Source organism: Mauremys mutica, chromosome 2 (genome assembly GCF_020497125.1).
Source record: "Mauremys mutica isolate MM-2020 ecotype Southern chromosome 2, ASM2049712v1, whole genome shotgun sequence".
NCBI lineage: Eukaryota > Metazoa > Chordata > Testudines > Geoemydidae > Mauremys > Mauremys mutica.
The window spans coordinates 139,982,217-139,999,327 of NC_059073.1; the positions used below are offsets into that span (position 1 = coordinate 139,982,217).

The following is a 17,111-nucleotide window of genomic DNA, read 5'->3' on the forward strand; positions in this document are numbered from 1 at the left end:
TAGCCCAGGAATCAGTGTTCATCACTAGATTGTACTCCCACCACAGGAGGATTAAGCATCAAAGAAATTTAACAGCCAACCAGAGCTTGTCAAGGGTACAATGCTTAGCAGTCACTTGTTACTACTGCAGCTCAAAATAAATAAATAAATCCAGTGGAGATGATTCCAAGTGTCTCAGGAAGAGGACACTGACTAACAGGAGTGGCAAGATGAACTTTTGAGACTGTACAAAAGTAGACATCCCTTGGGAACCTAAAGCCCGCTGTTTAGGGCTGGCCAGAAAACTCTGCTGTTTCACTAAAAATGTCAAGGTGTCAAAAGTTGCATTTTTTCTGATGTGGAACAAAAAAGAAGATACGGAAAAATAAAAACCCACACAAGAGACCAAACAATCTGAGAATAGCCAATAGCCCAGTAATTATGGCACTTACCTGGGAGAAGGGACAGGTTCAAGCCCGCACTCTGCCTGATATGGGCAAGGACTTGCAACTTGGACTCTCATATCCCAGGTGAGTGACTCTATAGATTGGTGCCCAACTCTCTGTCATGGAGCTGCTCCACTATGTATAAATATTTAAATTCAGTGGTCGGGAGGGGAAGAGACTGACTGTCTCATTTTGACCAGAAATTCCTTCTGGGCCCTGAGAAACCTTCCCGAGAAAATCACGTTGAAACTGATATGACACATTGACTTAGACGAGATGACATTTTCAACAGGGAACTAGTTCTCAATATTTTGACCGACTCTACAGCTGATAATTGTGCACATTGGGGAGAACTAAAGCTGCCCTCCATGCACTAGATACTACATCCAGCCTTTCATGCATCAAAAAGCTTCCAGCTCATTGTGCGCCTCAAGATTAAAAAAAAAAAAAAAAGAACCTGATAAAGGAATCCTGAAAACTCGCCGCAGTGTCTCCACCCTTGCTCTGCCACAGGCGGACACAAAGTCAGCCGCGCTCAGGGCACATGCTACCTGCTACTGATGACAAGGGCCTGATAATAGCACAAGCCTTAGCTACTGTACCTCAGTCATTATCTCTCTTGCCCTGTGCCCCTTCAAGGCTGCTGAGGTCAGCCAGATCCTTCTTGTTGTGGAGCTCTAAGGCTCATCTAGGAAGGACCTCGCTCAGTTCAAGAAGCGTAGCCAGAGAACTCAATCCATGGGTGTATCCTGCAGTCTCTCTCTGAAGCAGTGCCTTCAAGGCTTTGGGTCAGCCTTTGACTGTTGTGACCTCTGAGGTTCCCTCTGTAGTGGTGTCTTCAAGACTCAGCATCAGGCCTTTCTATCCGGGTCAGTCAGTCTTTTCCATCCCCTCTTCTTTCTTGGGTTACTTTGCTTTGCCCATTTGATTGTGGCTCTTCTTGTCTGGGCTGTGCCATTTATTGTGGCATTAACCTCTACTCAGTGCACAGATGTGCAGGGCAGGCCATGGCATAAAGGAAGAAGTGACAGAAAACTGCAAAAGAGATTAGTGTTCATTGAAGCAGCATAGGGTGAAAAGGGCAGTAGGGAAGGAGATTAGATATAGGGGATTAGATTCACTCCATGGCCTGCACCATTTCTGTTGATCCAAGCCCTGGAGGACAGGATCCCAGATTAAGAAAGTCCATCAAGACTGGGGTTGGCACACAATGCCTGCTACCTCCCTTCTTCCAGGGACCCACAAACAGCCAAAGCAGTCTCTGAAGTTGGTGGTGCTGGCAGGAGAAGGGCCACGGCCAGGGAGAATCCTTTGCATCTTCCGCCTACCAAGCCCCCAATGGAAAACTGCCCCCCTTCCCCCAGAGAGCACTTCATGGGAGGAGCAGCCAGCAGCCTGCCCTTGCCCAGGGTCAATTCCCAACCCTACAGCAGGCCACCAGTGCTGTGCTTTGCGTGTCCTGGTGGAAACTCAGGCCGTTCTGGCGAGGTAGCTGGCACACATCTGCTAAGAAATCATCAAAGTCCAATCCAGTGATGGTGGCATCCACTGACGTCTCAAGTGACAAATTCTCACTTTTATTTTTAAACTCATCATTGAAATCCTCCAGGTTTCCGTCCATTAGGTGACCTGTGGAACGTGATTGGGGGCAGCAAAGCGCATAAAGATGGAAGGAGAATCGGGGGAGTGGCCCCAAACAGGTCTCCTCTTGCGGGAATGCAGCAAAGCACTGCAAAGTTACCACATCCTTGAACAGCTCTAACTGACCAAATTTCATCAGCCATATTTGTAGGAAAGCTAATCTTGCTTCGGGTCCTTCATTTCCTCTTAGTCCCCTTGCAAGGTAGTCATGCTATTTAAGTTAGCTGCAACCCATGGATAAAACTACACAAATCGTGCGTGTATCCGGAGGACCAGAACCTCCACTCCTTCAACTCCCCAAACTCGGTTTGCTATTATTTAATTGTTTTTTTATTGTAGTAATGTGTAGGAGCCCAGTCATGGTCCAAGACCCCATGGTGCTAGGTGCTGTACAAACACAGGATAAAGAGACACTCCCTGCCCCCAAAGTGATTACAATCTAAACTCTTTAAGTTCTTTACCATCTGAACTAAAGTAGAACTTCTTTAGGAAATTGTAGCTCTGGCAGCTGTTAAAGGCCATATTCACTCCCTCATGAATACCAAACTGGTATATTACAATGCCTCTTTTCTTCACATGCATCTAGTGTTTGTGAAATGTGCCCAGTTCGCAGCCCTGGAAACTGAAGATTTTTCTACCAATATGTCTAATCTTTAATATACATCTTTAGGGTCTCGTGGAGTTCAGCCTCCAGTAAACCATTCCATCCCTGGCATGTTTGTTGAGACTTACAACAGCAGGGCCTACTCCGGTGGCAATTTCTGTGGTGTGGACACACTGAGCCTATATTTTCACTAGGGTCTATTAATTTTGGCTCTTCTCTTCTGGAGTCCCATAGGGGCCTGTTTTTTAGAGCCACTAAGCATCTGGCACTCCTAATGAAGTCAATTACCATTGTGAATAGGCAGCATCTATGGAAATCAGGTCATGTGCTTGTCAGAATTGGAGCCACTTTGGAAAATTGAGGCCAGATTGCATAGGGAGAATCACACCATTAAAAAAAGACTTAGTATTGAGATGAATTTATTTCCCTCTCAAAGAGAAATAGGTTAGTCAGTGCCTGTCCATGTTGAGACTATTTTATTGTCCTTGAAAGTTTTCACAGAAGGGGAGTGGAGGTTGCTTTAGATTTTCATGTCATTGCAGCATCTTTCTTCAATGTTAATGTTCCCAGGCTATTGCTTCTTGCTAGGTTTTAGTAAGACTCCAAATTAAGAGGATCAAAACTTTCCATTCTCGAAGTGGCAAGGAACCTGGGTTGACACAATGGGGATTACAGCCTGAAGCATTGAGCTCTAGCATGAAAAGTTACCTGTAACTCTCAAGCAGACATTGACATGATACTTATCTCAGATGCAAGAGAGATGGAGGAAGATTTCAAAGTAGTCATTAGATGTAAGAACAGGATGGGAGAGGAGAATGGTTGAAAAATAAGACTACTCCACCATAGCAACGCTCAAAACAGACCTTGCTATAAATATCAGACTGCAGGGATTCTCCATTAAAACTGATCATAAGTTTGCTGATCTCTGGAATTCTGCAAATAACTGATTTTTCAGTTCAGGGGCTAAATCAAAAAGGGTCTAAAAGTTTGATTTTGGGTTAAACTAAAGGTTTGGTCTGATCTGAAAACATTTAGTTTTGTTTGAGGGTTTAAAAAAACATGTTTCTCCAATAAAAATGTAAGTAAAATTTAATAAAAAGTGAATGTAAAATCAAACCCAGTCATTTGGAATTAAAAAAAAATAATCAAAAACACTTTGTTTGATACACCCTGAAAGAAAACTACTTTGATTTTTCCTTATTTTTGTTTTTGACCAAAATAATTTGGCAAATTTGACATGAGATTATAATTTGACATTTTGGTTGACCTGAATATGCATTTTTCAGTTTTAAAAAAAAAAAGAAAGGAAAGAAAAGTTTTGTCTGAAATTTTTCTCCCAGCTGTACTCATCCTCCTTTGTTAACAATAAGGAGATTCTACCCTGAAACTGGGAAGGTGGGATCAAAGGACTCAGCCGTAAAGGGAAGTTATAGCTAATCCATCTGTTACATCTGCCACCGCTGCTGCCCATGTTCTAACAGAAGAGCTCTGCATGACATGCACAGGAGGGAGGGAAAAGGCCCTCTCTTCTCTGGCACTGACTAAAAGTGCCACCATCTGCACTGTGAGCTCTGCCATGCTTTTATTTTTAACTTCTCCTTGCATTGCAAGGACTCAATTTAAAGGTCATCAAGATATGGTCAAATCAACAAGCCCTTGTCTGCCTTAGCTCTTAAGCACAGAACCTTGCTGTGTACATAGCAATAACTGGTGAACCTCCTCAAGACTCCCAGTGTCTCAGTAAAGGAAAAGCACCCAAAAGAGTTCAGATTCTTATTAGAACATCCCCTGTCTAAAACTGGGCTCCCAAATCATACCAGGTTACACTTTGCCATGAAACCACCTGTATTAACAGGAATAGAGAGACAGGTGGATTGCACATTGCTTCAGAGGATCCTTCATGCATCTTATTATTATTATTCAGATAGCACCCATAACTATGGATTTTAACTCTATAAGCCAACAAAATATGACAGTAACCCATTCCTGTTAGTCAAAGGGAAATCTCCAAGTCACTTCAGTACTAGCAGAAATGAGCTTGCAATATGCATTACTGTGTTATACCAGTGTCAACAACTGCCAAAAAAAAAAGGGTAGGGAAGCAGGTGTGGGAGGCTCAGGGTTAGAATCGTGAAAGGTCCAGGAGCCACAGAATTGGATTCAACAAAAATGGACTCGTGTAACCCAGCTGGAATGCTGGACTTCAGGGTGGTTGTAGGGACATAAAATGTTAGTGGTGGACCAAAACCTGTGGCACCTTCCAAGGCATAGAAGGCAAACGATATACATGCCCATGGAGAGATGCACACATATATACTCATGAGCACACACTCATATTGGGTCAGATTTCTAGCTCCACCTGAGCCATGTTCAGAACAAAGCCAGATGGAGGTGGCTTACCATCACGTATACCCTCTCCCGATCCCAGGGCTGGCAGGCACAGACTGGGGTAAAACAGGGTAGCCTTTTACAATAGCTGCCAATAACTCCTAGGGTCCCATTGATGCAGCCAGGGATGAGCCAGACCTATAGATACCTTGTCACATGCCCATTCTACCAGCCACGTCAGAGAGGCTTTTGAAAATGTTACCCATCGAGCCTTTTACACACACACACACCCGTGCGTATATATGCATGCATGTGCGAACAAAAGGCCATATAGGTAGCATTTTCAAAAGCCTCTAAATCCCATTGCAAATCAGTGGGGTTTAGTCTCCTAAATCACATAGGTGCTTTTTGGAAATTGTATCCTAGATCTATAGTACATTATAAAGTTTGTGTTTTCATGTATATGTAAAATAAAATTTCAGCTGTAGACACAAAATTGCCAAGAGTCTTCATTAAAAACGGTAACCTTTAAATAAAACAGTTGCCAAATCTAAAACATCGAATATGTACAAATTTCACGTACAAAACTAGTAAGTAATGAAGTTAAGATTATTTAGGGCAGCTGAAACCCACAGTGCTATGCCAGTCCAACAATTAAATTCACAGGCATATTTTTACCAGCGGGACACTTGTAGACATTACAGAAAAGGCTTTAAATAAGCAGATTGTGTTTGACATCAGAGCTGTATTCTCTTCATAAAGGTCACCCAGCCTTGCTTTCTCTCTCACGTTTGTGCTTTTGTCCCCAGGATGTGAAGAGGACAAGGCGAGTTTGGAGCTTGTGGGGAATCTGATTTGTCAGCTGGGTGGGAGCGAGAACAAACAAGGCTTGCTGTTTGTATGACAGGTGCACAAAAGGAGGAGAAACAACATCACAGCAGACCGAGGAGCTGCCGGGTTGAAAAAGAAAGAAAGAACCCATGTTCTGAAAGGCAGGGGAAGAAGTGGAAGGCTCAGAGCAAGTCAGATACTAGAAGAGCTTCCAATTACCACAGTCAAGACATTGTGGATTTTACTCCCCCTTTTAAATGCATAGATGCTCTTATAGGACTGACACTACTGATAAAAGAAACAAGCTGCAACTTAAGATGGCAGCATAGTCTAGTGGATAGGGCACCGCACTAGAGATCAGGAAATGTAGGTCCTACTCCCAGCTCTACCATTGACTATGTTATGTGCCCATCTGCAAGTCAATTCACCTCTCCTAGGGCGACCAGAGAGCAAGTGTGACAAATCAGGATGGGGGTGGAGAGTAATAGGCGCCTGTATAAGACAAAGCCCCGAATATCGGGACTGTCCCTATAAAATCATGATATCTGGTCACCCTAACCTCTCCTTAATTTTCATTTCTTCCTCTGTCCTTTGTCTGTCTTGTCTATTTAGCTCTTCAAAACAGACACGGTCTCATATTAGCTGTTTATATAGGGCTCAGCACAATGGGGTCTTGGCTTTAGTTTGGGCCCCTAGACACCACTGTAATACAAATATATGATGATAATCATAAGGTCAATAATGAATACCCAAAACACCTAGCAACCTATTCAAGATAAACCCATAGGGAAAATGTGTTCACCTGAACTATTTATGGAGCTACATTATTTGGAGTGAATAATTCAAACAGCTGAAGCTGACACTAAACAAATAAAGGTTTATTTCCTAAGCACTGACACTTCACAACAGTGTGTGTGTGTGTGTGTGTGTGTGTGTGTGTGTGTGTGTGTGTGTGTGTTGGGGGGGGGCATTTAGGAATGGTCAGTTTGGTCTATCCTTTCCTATTGAAGCCAATGGAAAAACTCCCACTGATTGTGATGAGAGCAGTTAGCCTGGCACTAAATGTGTGAAAATCCCACCCAAAGTCCATGCCCCTACGCACTCCCACAACCACTGAGGCTGAGGTTTCCAAAGGAGCTTTTGTGGGTTCAGTGCCCAGATCCCATTGATGTTAATAGGAGTTGGACACGTCAACTTTCTTGCACTCCTTTGAAAATCCCAGCCCAGGTTTTACATTAAGGGTGAAGGATACGGACACAACCCTATCCTGATAGGTTCCCTCCAGCCACTTGGCCAAAGAAGTGGGAAGCATTTGTCTCCTGCTGATGCCTCTGAACTGCCACTTTCCTCCTCCTGCAGTTAAGGATGGCCCAGGATGCAGTGTGGAATCCAAGAATCCTCAGCTGCATCACAAGCCGCAGTAGAGAGCAAATGTGCTCCTTGTATATTCCTTTGACCTCTTAATCATCTGTTTGGTTTTTTTTTATTATTTATTTAAACTAATATTGGATAAAAATACATGCTTGTTCAGGCACCAGTGAAGGGGTAAAATTACCTTGGGAGTTTGCTATATTTCAACCCAAGTTACTTGCAACTTCCCAGTTTAGCTTCCTGAATATGGTGGGCCTTCCTGAATGAAATTAATTCTTAGAGGCTGTCATTGTTGCTATCGTGTTTAATTTATACTTTCAAGAAAAATGACTAAGCAAAGAACCAGCAGCATCCTGTTAGTCTTGCAATGGTTTGCAGCTAGGCAAGTGCTGTAAAAAAAGGTCAGAATGACCTCTTTGCAGAGAGATACAGAAGTTTGGCTTTGCCACCATGTGATATTTTTAGAAAGAAAGACCTAAGTAGCAAAAAATCAGCTCCAGATTTCAGACATCCAGCTCAACCTAATACTTTGCAGCCTCAAGAGTTTGGGGTGTTTAGAGTGAAGATTTTGGTTGGGCTCATCATGAAGATAGGTGGCTACTGTAAAATTAAAATCTGGACTAGGTCTGGCTGGAAAACAAGAATTCCGTCAGAACAAAACTGAAACCTTATCCCAATGACTAGAAAACTTACCAGGAATGTGGGAGACACCGATTCAAGGCTCTGCTCAGATTAAGGACTTGTACCTAGGTCTCCAACTCCCCGCCGAGTGTCCTAACCACCAGGCTATAGAGTCAGTCTCTCTTTCTTCCCCAAAGAATATTGCAGTTATTTTTACAGACAGCTCCGACAAAAGGAGAGACACACACAGAGAGAGAACTGACTCTATAGCCTCAGGCAATCATCTGGGGAGACCAATGTTCAAATCCCTGCTATGAACCAGGCAAAGCACTCTTGACCCAAGGCCCCATCTTGGAGGGTCTAGTTATGGGTAAGTTTGATTCCCTCTGCTAAGCATGTTTATAGAAACAATAATGGAAGTTATTGAAACTGTAACAGAAAGTAGAACCACCAAAACATGTATTAAAAGATGTTTGGCTATAGGTCTTAAGCCCTAAGTGTTAAGAGGTTAGAGAGAGGCTTAGGAGAAGTTGGCAGTTGGGACAAAACAGCAGGAGTTTTCTGTGCTGGACTTCAGGTTTTGGAATGATACATGGTTGACGTAACGTGATAAAATAGAGCAATATGTATTTTGGGATAGTTTCCTGGTGCATTTTGTGATAAACAGGTAACTACAAAACAACATAAGGTAGCATTTTAGGGGCTTTTTGTAACAGGAGCTAGCCACACTGATGTCTGGGAAAGGAACTGATGCAAATGGTTGCATTGTCTGTCAGAAATGTAATTATGATCCACCAGAATACCGCACGTGAACAACCAGAACCCTAAAATTGGTCTCCTGGAATAGCAAATATGAATGCAGGCTGAGACTTGATCAGATATGGTTCTGGATATATATCTGTGTGTGAGTGAGAGTGAGAGAAATGGAAGAAAAGGTGTATAAAAGGTTGTCATTTCATCCCTTGTTGGGATTCTAGGCAACCAGGTAAAATGCCTAGCCAAGCGCCCTCCTCTTGTGGCGCACGCCAACTGTTTTGTCCATCTTCACTTCTAATGGTCTCCATAAGGTTGTAAGTATGCATAATATAAGACTAAGTACAAACAATTCAGGAAACAACTGTACTGTATTTATCTTATTCTTATATTAATATTGTATATTAAATTTATGTGATTTCAGTTACAATTGTCTGTATTAACTAAAGCTCAAAGTTTGTGTGTGTTTCACCTCTCTCATCTTCTTAATTAACTTAATTAAAGAACCTGTTAGCTGTGGCAAGTCCTCTTTTGCACTCTCAAAATTCACTAAGCTACTCCACTGTGCTACTTGCTATTCCAGCATCCATCCATCCATTCCACCCACATCCACATCCCTCCACTTTCCACTTCCAGACCAGAGAAACCTTCTCAATGAAAGTTTTGTGGAAATACAGTTTCCACAAAAAGTTTTGTTTTCAATCAACTGACATTTTCCAAGGAAAAATTCCAAATTCTAATCTTGAGCCTGTTTGCCTCAGGATCTGGAGCCACTTCTGGAATGAAAGTGTCGAGTTTGTTCAGAACCAGATTATGGTCAAAGTCTATCTCTAGATATGGTCTCATGCTGCCAAGTGTTAGTATAGTCCTTAGGCTTTTGTAATGTCCACTGAAGTCAAAATACATTTCAGGTGAACAAGAACCACAGGAACAACCCGTAAATATTTATAAAAAACAATCACAGTAGTTAACTTAACACAATTTTACCTGTTTCTTTGGCATTACCTATAAAGCCGATTAATGTATGGGATGTTCCAGGTCTCCTGTTCAAAATAAATTTGACTCTGCAACTGCAAGCTGTAAAATTCTGCCTGCCCTGCAGGGTGAATTCTGTCGAATAACATTTATTTATAGGCATTTTTATTGTTCTCATCACTATAAATTTCCCTGCCACCGTCACTGAGCTCCTAGGAAAACAGGAGCAAGAGAAGTGGAGTTAAGGCCGCAGGAGTGCACAGAAAATATGTTCAACAATGATTGTTCCCAAGGAAATGGAACCACAACCACTGATGTAAAAATAAAACCAAAGGCTGTTCCGAGAAAGACAGCTGGACCTTGCATGTGCAACATGCTTCCCGATAGCACTGACCACCTGGTACCTGAATGTAAAACCAAGATCCAGGTGTAGTGTCCTAAAAGGTGAAAGACTCCCCCTTGCAGAGGGCTAAGACATAGCTTAAGTACAATTTTGAGGGCTCAAGTGGTATGGGCCTTGTGTAATCTCTCTGCACATGGATACATTTCAGCCTCAATCAACATTCATCCTGAAGTATAAACCAGATGAGAATCCACCTTTAATCCAGAAAAACGCTACGGACACCAAGTTAAAATGCATCTTTGGTAAATATGAAGACACTGACGTCAATTGGGTTCTATGCCAGCGATGAAAGTGGCCCTTTGAGTTAAATATAGATGATGTTAATGTATACCTATTGTGCACGCTATGCATTAATAGAAGGCTTCTCCGTACTTAGCTAAGCATGTCTGTGGGTGGAAACAGCTAGAGGACAGAAGCGAACTTGGCAAAGCTATTGATATTGTTCAAGTGAGTGTGATACATTCCATGAGCACATATTGGTTCTCCAAACACACAGCATGGAGCAGCCAAGAGTGCATTAGCTGGAGGATAAAAATAGATGTTCTGCCAATAAGTAAGTAAATAAATAAAAATTATAAAGGTTTAAAAGAAGAGGGGGAAATATTATTATTGTCTCTCTCAGGACAACAAATATTACTTCAATTTGGAAGATACCTTGGCTTCTACAGATTCCAGTGGTGATCGTTATCTACTAACAGCTTTCAAAAGCCATTTTAGAGATGGCTTCCTCAGCAGTCCATTACAACACTTGAAGTCTTCATGGACCCTGCTTCTAACTGATCCCAAATGCTGACCCCCAGATGAGGCAGTTCTCTGCAACTGGAGAGGAGGATGATATGGACCAGGGGCTCTGGAACACTGAGGGCCAAGGGACCATGGCTCCATCATTTTTACCTGTCAAAGGTGAGAGACAGGAGGAGACAGTGGAGAGGAGCAAGTGGAAGACGGGGCCTCAGGGGAAGAGGCAGAGTGGGGGCGAGGCCTTAGCGGGAAAAGGCAGAGCGAGGGTGGGGCACCAGTAGTCCCACCTCCCTTTCTAGGGCACTTCTGGCACTCCTGGTTTGGACATTACTTTGAATGTAACATTGCCACTGCCAGACCACTGACCCCAGCCTTTTACTTAATTGTACACCTTAGGCCTAAGCCTATATCTCCACTATCAGATGACCAGGGTGTGTAGAAAAAAACTGGCCCCACAAAAGTCATTCTATCACAAAAGCCTGAAGTATCCAGGAAGAGAAAGCAAGAGCAAGACCCTGCCATTACACACCAGCACAAAAGCAACATATCCTATGGAATCATAATAATACAATAAAGTAAGTCGTCTTTCATATGTGTGGCACTTTCTTGACACCATCTTGCACTTCCAATGTAGAAAGACTTAAACCAAAACCCATTTCTGACAGTTCTTCCATCTGTTATTTGAACTCTGTGGAGGGAAATTTGATCCTGAATCCAGACCTGCATGTGAATTTTGTAGCTGGCCCCTTTCTGTAGAGTCAAGTGAAATGAAAATGCCAGATCCCAATGCCCTAGAAGTTTGGGACAACTCAAGTTCAAGACCCATTTTTATTTCCATCATGGGATATTCCAGACATCTCACCCTCTGATGTGGCAGTTGGAATCTGTAATACATTCTGAACACTGCATCACCTGGCACTTTTATTCCCTATATTTTATCCTTTTAGCTCTATGGTTAAAGCTGTTCACAAGCTGTACAACACAGGATATGGTCTCTTTTAAACTCATTATACTCAGGTTTTTATGATAGGAACAGTTTATGGTTGTGTCAACTTGGAAGACTGTGTTAGCGTATGCAGGAGATAAAAAGCTGAGCAGGGTTTCATAAATATGTGCAATGGAATGAGAGGGAAGCATAATTTAGTGGCTAAGGCACAACAATGAAGATCATGATAACTGAGGTCTATTCTCAGTTTCTTCCACTGACTCGCTATGTGACCTTGGGTAAGTCACTTAACCTGTCTGTGGCCTATTTAATGAGCATGATACTGGCTTCAGAGAAGTTGTGAAAAACTAAATTGATGAACGTTTGTAAAGCTATTCCAGGATCCTTTGAAGAGAGATGCTGGCATATTTTCAGAACATACTATTAGTATAAGCTATTTAAATACCTCATGGTCAAACATAATTGTTACTGCCTCATTTATGCAATATCGTACACAGCAAAGGTTCAGACCAAACATTATAAAAGAACTGATCACATTCACAGTCATTGACACATGCCCCATTTCTGACAGTTCTTCAATCAGTTATCTTAAAAAACAAAAAAAGTTTTCCAACTAATGCTTTGTGCATCTTCTGACAAACCAATGACCCTTTCCTCTTAGTTCCACTGAGAAACAAAAATTGGCTTTTAGCTGGTGCCATTTCAGAGAGTTGGCTTTCAGTGAGCAGTCTTTTCCTATTAGCAAATATAGCACTGGTGTTAGGTCCTAGACTGACAGCTGTAGAGACACAGGGAGAGAGGGGTAAATCATCTGTGTAGTCTTAGAACAGCAGCAGAAGAGAAGCAGCAAGCTCCCCCACTGTATCACATATCTATTCTGCATTGACCTCTCCTGGGACAACTGTACGGCACATTTAATTCTTGGATTTCTTTCTCTGCACAACAACAAGGTGGCTAATCTGGGGCACCTCTGATGGGTGATTTAGTTCCTCATGTGGGACACCATCAGATGGGAAAGAAGTTCAGCGTGAAAATCATCCCTAAACAGAGGGCCAACCATCACTCAAACCCGGAGAGATTTTAAGTGGGATTTCAGCAGTGCATAGGTCTTGTGTTGCATCTCCACACAAGTGTGAATGATTCTTGTGGCCAGATTCTGATCCCCTTAGCCATGCTTAATACTAACTCACTCCTCAAAGAGTCCCATTGATTTAGGCTTCTTTTGATAATTCCAGCTTCTATTGACTTTCCAACTGTCCACTGATAATTGGGCATGTAACACCCATTGGTCCCAATTCAGCGAAGGACTTAACCACATGAGTAGCCCCATCAACTCTCCTATGGAGAGGCAGTATGTCTTAATAGATTGGTCATTGGATGTAGACTCCAGAGACAAGGGTTCAAATCCTGGCTCTGCCATTAAGCAAATCACTTCATCTCCCTGTGCCTCAAACATTGTGTATTTATAAGTTACCTGGAGGCGGATATGATTAGTGGCTCTGCGAGGGCTATATTTGATAACCACACACACACACACACCATCAGCGATACACCATATGCTTTTCACGGGACAGCTAAAGGAAATGCAGTCATCTGTATTTAGCTAGGTAATAGCTTTATAGGCAGAAAAGCAGCTCATAGGGTTATTGCAGTGAAGTGTTAGATAATGGTTTAAAAGGCCAAAAGTAATTACAGGCAACATCGTCCCAAAAGAGACCTTAATGAAAAACACCAGGTCAGGTGGCAGTGCCCCAACCTTCCAACAGGAAGTGCTCCATATTTCACAACCTGACTCCTCAAGAGAAGAAATAAGGAAGGAAAAAGGGCTGACCAGTTGTCTTTCCACAGTCAACTTGCTAGAGCTGAGTGCAACATCTGGCAGTTTGCAGATACTGGTCAACCCTATCTTTAGGGAGAGGATCAGAAATATAAGAACATAACTTTCTTATTATATTCTTATATCAATGTGTGCTCAAGTCACTTCTGTTCTCCGAGATGCTCTATCTCCTTCCACCCTTCCTTTATCTTGTCTATTTAGACTGTAAGGTATTTGGAGCAAGGATCATCTCTTATTATGCGTTTCTGCAGCTCTTAGCACAATGGGGCCCCATCAACCATTAATTCAAATAAATAAAGACAAAGATAGGTTCCTCCCTCCCTTCAAAGCTCATCCATTTTTCCAGGTCAGTAACAAACATGACCCTGAAAAATCTGTGTATAAACACCTGGCTTGGTTGAAAAAATAATACAAATTCAAATATGGGAAATGAAGGCGTTTGAGTGATTAACAGTCAATTGAACAAGTTAACACTTCTTTGAGTCATTAATTTCAGTTTCATTGTCAGCTTCAAGGCTAAAAAGTACAGAGAGGCGAATTGTTCCAAACTGTACAAGTTAGTGGCAGATTCAGGAACAGAACTTATTTGTATTTTGGTAATGCTGAAGAGCTGCAGTCAAGGACCGGGACCCTATTATGCTAGGTGCTGTACAAACCCAGAACAGAAAGACCCAAAGACAGGACGTCCAGTTCTGTTCTAACCATTAAGTAATGTTTTCTTACTAAACAAATTTGAAAATGTAGGTGTGACAGACAGGGGACAAGGAGGGTTTGGTTTTCCTGGATGATAGGTCAGGTGGGTCATCCATTTTCACCCATTTCTATTAATCCCAGGAGGTAAAGCAACTGGTCCAACAAACTGGGAGTCAACCTGTCAACTTGCTTTTGTTATCTTGAAATGGTTGGTGTTTAAGTGCCAGGCATTAACTTGTTTAGGCAAGTTACATATATTGTGACAACCATGCCATCAGTGGAGGAACAAGTTGCTGAAATGTGTCACTGGAAATGCAAGGTCAGTGCAAATTAACATACAATGGCTTGAAGCCCAAGCAGAGGAGATTAATGTGCTACTTAGTAAAGTGTAAATCTTTCAAAGGTTGTTATTTAATGGACAATTACAGTCTCCTGAATACTATTGGGAGCAGCTGAAAGGAAACTCTTTCTACAGATTTTGCAATTAATGGCAAGACTAAAGGATTGCCTACGCATGGAAGATAGGGTGGGGTAGCCAGTGCACTTTCAAATTCACATCTTGGTGTACTGTGTACGAACTCCCCATGTGGACTCTCTTACTGTGCAGAGTACCTTAGGTCAGTTTAGCTTAGCTCACATCCAAAGCATATTACACTAATGCACAAACAGGCACTCTTTTGGCACAGTAGGAGTGACCACAAGGGATGTTAGTGCAGAGTAGCCAGTGCACACCAGCTAGTGGGCTTTCCCCTCATGTAGACAAGCCCCGAGTATTAGAAATGTATTCAAAGAAGCACAGCACAGCAGGAGGTGAGAGCTTCATGGAACAAACATGGTGGTTTAACCTTTAAATGGGGTCTGAAGTTTTGTTTCTGTTCAGGGAAGATCTGTAGTGGAAGAAGGGTTTATGGTTAAGGCACAGGGCTGGGAATCAGGAGACAAAGCTCTGCCACATACTTCCTAGGTGACCTTGTCATAGGGTTGCCAACTTTCTAATCGCACAAAATCAAACACCCTAGCTCCGCCCCTTCCCCAAGACCCTGCCCTGACCCCCTTCCCCGCTCACTACATTCTCACTCCTAGTGGCTTGCTCTCCCCCACTCTCACTCGCTTCCACTGGGCTGGGGCAGGGAGTTGGGGTGCGGAAAGGGAGAGGGCTCTAACTGGGGTGCGGGCTGCGGGGTGCTGCTAGAAATGAGAGGTTCAGGGTGCAGGAGTGGGTTTCGGGCTGGGAAAGGGAGTTGGGGTACGGGAGAGTTTGAGGGCTCCAGCTGAGGTTGTGGGCTCGGGGTGCAGGAGGGGGCTCCAGGCTTGGTGGTGGGCCTGAGGCTATGGGTTGAGGCAGGGGGTTGGGGTGTGTGAGGGGGTGAGGGCTCTGGGCTGGGGGGTGCAGGCTCTGAGGTGGGGCCAGGGATGAAGGGTTTGGGGTGCAGGAGGGGAGTCTAGGCTGGGGCCAAGGAATTTTGAGTGTGGGATGGGGCTGCTGTTGAGGCAGGTGTAGGGGTGTGGGATCTGGGCTGGGGCCAGGGATGAGGAATTTGTGGTGCAGGAGAGGGCTCCAGGTTGGGGGTGGGGGGAAAAAAAGCTCAGGAGTGGGGTGGGGAGTTAGGATGCGGGATTACCTCTGGTGGCTCCCAGTCAGTGGCACAGCAGGGCTAAGGCAGGCTTCCTGGCTCCATGCTGCACCCCGGAAGGAGCCAGCAGCGGGTCCAGCTCCTAGGCGGGGGAGGGGGGGGGAAAAACAATGAAGCTCTGCATGCATCTCTTGCCTGCAGGCGCGCGCACACACACACACACACACACACACACACACACACCAGCTCCTATTGGCTGTGGTTCCTGGCCAATGGGAGTGTGGAGCCAGTGCTCAGGGCCTCCCTGTCTAGGAGCCCGACTTGCTGGCCACTTCTGGGGCACAGCGCAGTGCCAGGACAGGTAGGGACTAGCCTTCCTTAGACCCGCAGCACCATCAACCGGACTTTTAATGGCCCAGTCGGTGCTGCCTACCAGAGTCACCAGGGTCCCTTTTTGACCGGGCATTCCGGTCGAAAACCAGATGCCTGGCAACCCTACCTTGTCATTTTTTCTCTATGCCTCAATTCCCCATTGGGAAAATATTTGTCTGTCTTTTCTATTGAGGCTGTCAGTTCTTTAGGGTAGGGATGCTCTTACATATATAGCATGTAGCTCTACACCTCTGAGTGCCATAGCTACATTGACCTAACTCCCAATGGACATGCAGCTATGTCGAAGAAAGAATGCTTCAGTCGCCATAGCTACCATCACCTGGGCAGGTGCCATTCCTACAGAGACGGAAAATCTCCTCCATTGCTGTAGGAAGAGTCTACATTATGGTGCTACAGTCGTGTAGCCATGGCGCCATGGCTGTGCTGCCATCGCTCCTGTAGACACGGTCTAGATCTTATCTCTGTAGGCTCTACTAGAATGCAAACAGATGTGGCAATTTCCTTCAGTATCCTTGGGAGACCTTACTGAATTAACTTTAGGTATCTTTGGAGTCCATTATGTATTATTGTAGGCCAGGATTTTATGTAACCTCGGGGGCTGGGGGCGGGGGGGAAGGGAGATGTGACACCTGGGGTTCAGAAGACTATATTGAACCATGTGTCAGACAAGAATGGACTGTTGGAATGAGATATGTTGAGCGGTTTTCCTGGGGAATGTCTAGGGGAAGTACAAACACCCCACCTCTGGTTATGTAAAAACCTAGCCTTTTGAAGCTAAGGCCTGAGGAGTGACCCATTGTCCACCGATCACCTGTTACATGAGACCATAATCAAAAACCCAAGCTGTAGGCTGAACTATTCATGGATTGTTCTGGTTCTGCATCCGAGACAGTTATGAACGTGTAACCATGGGGAAACCCAGTGGTTTGTTTTGAAGGACTGACACCTACCAGAGCCTGAAGTTGGAATTGGGTG

The 17,111-nt window shown here is 43.8% G+C and overlaps 1 long non-coding RNA gene across 3 annotated transcripts in view; it reads right to left on the minus strand.

The window, feature by feature from the left end:
* Positions 1–17,111, minus strand: part of LOC123362836 — a 430,380-nt gene that overhangs the window by 378,900 nt on the left and 34,369 nt on the right. The window contains exon 2 of one of the 3 annotated variants that reach the window (XR_006576590.1): positions 15,792–15,885. The exons of the other annotated variants lie outside the window; for them this stretch is intronic. This is a non-coding gene — a long non-coding RNA (uncharacterized LOC123362836). The remainder of the gene's footprint in view (positions 1–15,791; positions 15,886–17,111) is intronic. 3 annotated transcript variants of the gene reach the window in all.